Genomic DNA, 4,119 nt, shown 5'->3' on the forward strand with positions numbered 1-4,119 from the left:
AGTGAGCACTCTGTTTTATGAAGAGTGAGCACTCTGTTTTATGAAGAGTGAGCACTCTGTTTTATGAAGAGTGAGCACTCCGTTTTATGAAGCGTGAGCACTCTGTTTTATGAAGAGTGAACACTGTTTTATGAAGAGTGAGTACTCTGTTTTATGAAGAGTGAGCACTCTGTTTTATGAAGAGTGAGCACTCCGTTTTTGTTTTAGCTCAGTACAGCTTTGGCCAACAATTTTCAAATCTTACTTTTTCAGCAGAGGTATTATGTTTGATTGCCTTCTGGTCCAATATGATCGCAGCTGTTAAGTGTTCATCTGAAACGTGTCCACGCTGGCAGGGCGTTATGTGATGAGGATTTTTTAATCTCTTCAACCTTCCATTCACATGGTAACAGTCTTTTAGGAAACCCTAAATGTTATTTTTCAGAACTGTGTTCCAGAGTGACAAAGTGCTCAAGCGCTTTATTAAACCTCGCACGTGGACAGCCTCAGTGCAACCTTTGGAAAATGATGTCATAGCGCCATCTTCTGCGTAACCTATGACCCCATATTAGAGCTGCCATTTCTAACCCGAACCCGGAACCCGAACCCGGAACCCATCTCGGACCGACCCGGTTTAGGGCCGTGCCGTGCCATATTAATGTGATTAATGTCCGGGCCGGGCCGGTCTCGGGGCTTTGATGCAGTTTTATGAATCATACAGCACAAATAAAACTAAATAAAAAATGCACAATATAAAATTGTGTAAATCTACTTAGAGGAGGAGGCAGTAAGTTTTTCTGAGGAGGAATGGAAATAAATAAAAGTGTAAAAGTTAATCAGAAAATAGAGTAGCGCTGGTGGTGCATTGTGCAGCGATCACACATGGCTCCGCCCACCATGCTCTGCTCCACAGCAGGTGTTTGTGCACCACAGACATGCTGAAGTATTGGAGCGCAAAATCATTTTCCACGACTCTCACAGAGTTGCACTTTTTCTGTGGACTAACTTTAACCAACTTAAAATGATAAGACCTGCTGTGTGTCAGGTGCTCGCTCAGGTCTGCACCCGCTCTCAGCTGGCCGCGCAGTGGAGCAGCGAACTGCTCTCAGCTGGCCGCGCAGTGGAGCAGCGAACTGCTCTCAGCTGGCCGCACAGTGGAGCAGCGAACTGCTCTCAGCTGGCGTGGAAGAATCTGCAGCCCCAAGAAGCAACAACATCAAAAGCTGAAGTGAGGAGCGCGTTCACGTCACCACCATCCAAACAGAGAAGAACAAGAGCTCTGTTGCAGTGGGAGAATGCAGCGGATGAGCCAGAGAGATCAGGTCACACTGTACATCACTCAAAATCATGCTATGGCCCATGAGTGACATTTACTGGGATTTTGGAAACTAAACTCAAATGTGGACCCAAAACTGGCCAAGTTGGAGAGATCTGTGCTCTGCATCCCAGCAAGCAGCAGCAGCGAGTTTTCAGCGCAGCTGGTTGCACACACCAGCGGAGGACTGTGCTTAAACCTGTTACAGTGGACGCAATATTGTCCTTGACAACAGAATCAGAATAAACTTTATTATCATTGCACCGAGTTACGCGAACATGTACGTACAGTCGTCCGAAGATGGGCGGAGTGCACGAAGCTGCAGCTATAAATAATTAGCGCGGCCTTCTTATTCTTATTCAGAATAATATTTCTCTTAGATGAGAAAAGGAAAGAAAACATGAGGAGGGACGGTATAAAAAAAGATCTCTCACTCCGTGTCCTGGACAGGGCACGATTTGAGGCATCAAACAAACCTCCCACAGCAAAGCAACATAAACAGACGTTATACATGAACATGTAGGCCGTGAAGACAGAGAAGTTTTAAGGGAAAGTCGTAGCATAGTCCAGAGCCCCCCCCCCTCAGCCATTGTCCAGATAAGAGGTGACGTTCATCTTCAGCTCAGTTGAGGTTCTGTTACATGTCCACGGCCTTGGGGAAGGGAGGGGTGAGGAAACAGTCAAAGCATCTTTGTTGTTTTCTGAACATTCCAGGAGGAGTTGAGATAAGTCCGGCATCAAGGCCACAGTTTGGGTCAGACAGAACTCATGAATTGTTGTTTCTGCCTTTAAAGTCTCGCTGGTACATATTCTCTGATGGAAACTCCAAAACAGCCGAACTGATCCTTTACTCCAAAAGTCGAGCTCACAGCTTCTCCAAGATTATTTCTCTTCGTGTGTGCTGCCAGGAAGATCACAGTCCTGATAACAGCTGCTGCAGCTCTCTGACACAGCTGCACATAATTCAGTCTGAGTGCTGCCGAGCTTCAACACGTCCACATGGGGCTGGGCCATATCATATCGTTCACGATAATATCGGTAAAAAAAAGCTTGCCTGGGCAAATAAATGATATCATGATATGCTAATTTCATGACGTAATACGTCAAGTTCCCCGTCCCATTAACAGAACCGAGAGCAACGAACGACCAAACCGAACTGCGCACCCCCCCTCCACCTGTCGGTACTGGTGTAACACTAATTAGCTGCGTGCAATACTAGCTAGCTAAAAAGCTAAAAACAAACAACACGGGGCTCGGCTGCATCTCTCCATCCAGCTCTAAACTGCAGGTACAGACAGTGACAGCTCAACTGTCTGTACCTCCCCCCACACCCCGCTGAGCTGCCGGTGCTGGCGCACCTCTCGGCTGCGTCCACCGCTCTAAAGTGCCGGTACAAACACGCGCAGGTGTATCTTAGTTCCACAGTCCATGGAGCAAGAACATAGTCATGTGATCAGAGACAGAGTCATGTGATCAGAGACAGAGTCATGTGATCAGAGACAGAGTCATGTGATCAGAGACAGAGTCATGTGATCAGAGACGGAGTCATGTGATCAGAGACAGAGTCATGTGATCAGAGACAGAGTCATGTGATCAGAGACAGAGTCGTGTGATCAGAGACAGAGTCGTGTGATCAGAGACAGAGTCGTGTGATCAGAGACAGAGTCGTGTGATCAGAGACAGAGTCGTGTGATCAGGGACAGAGTCATGTGATCAGAGACAGAGTCATGTGATCAGGGACGGAGCATCAGAGAAATGAATGATTCCTGCAGGAACAGCTGAAACTCCACAAGCTTCAGGGTCACATGATCACCTTGTTACAACTTCTGGAAGTTACAGCTCATTTAAAGAAACATATATTTTGTTTGTTACATTTATGATCAACAGATCTTAAGCTTTATTTTATTTAGTTATTTAGAGAAACTTCACCTGCACTTTAGTTTTTGTGGTGGATTTATTGATCTATATTTTGTGCAGACTTTTTCAATCTAAATAACAGAAGTATCATTTTTATTTTTTATTTTTATACTTGGAGACTGAATACTTTACTAAATAAAGTAATTTCAGTAAAATTACCCCTTGTTTTTTTAAGTTTTATATAATACTGCAAAGCAACATTTTAAGTTAATTTTGTCAAATAAATAACTATGATTTCTGTTTTTTGTTTGTTATATCATGAAATTTATCTTTATGGTCAGAATGTTCTGAAATATCACAATATTATATTTGAACCATATTGCCCACCCCTAACAGACACATGAAGGGAACATTGGTGTTCATTCAGTGAAGCAGGGTTCTTCTGTGAAATCAGTCCTTTGTCTTTGCATTTTAATAATTTATCATCAAAGTTCTTGATAATATTAAAACCAGAGAGGTTCCGTATCAACCCGTGGAAAAACAACTATGAGTCTGATTCAGAAACATTGCAGAATGTTTGAGGGACTGCTTTTATACTTCTTCACAGCTGGGGGGTGGGGGGTTACTTGAACTGCCTTTCACTTTCCTGCTCTTTGATGCTCTTCCTCTTGTTCCTCTCCCTCCTCTTCCTCCTCTCCCCGTTTTCTCTCATTTTTTGTCCTCTTCCAGTTAAGTCGAGGAGAGAGTGCTGGCAGTGCCAGGGACTCCTCCTCCTCCACCTCCTCCCTCCTTCAGGCCAGTCAGCAGCCTGGTTTCCGCTCGCAGCCTAGTCTGGACCGCAGGGAACCTTCATCGGACAGAGCAGGAAGAGGAAGCAATGGGGAGAGGAGGGAAGGTGGAAGAGAGGCAACAAGCATCCCTGGATACTCCCTAGGGGGGCATTCCTACCCTTCCTTCTCAGACCCCCC

Source organism: Nematolebias whitei, chromosome 16 (assembly GCF_014905685.2).
Source record: "Nematolebias whitei isolate Nwh7 chromosome 16, NemWhi1, whole genome shotgun sequence".
In the NCBI taxonomy this organism is placed as follows: domain Eukaryota; kingdom Metazoa; phylum Chordata; class Actinopteri; order Cyprinodontiformes; family Rivulidae; genus Nematolebias; species Nematolebias whitei.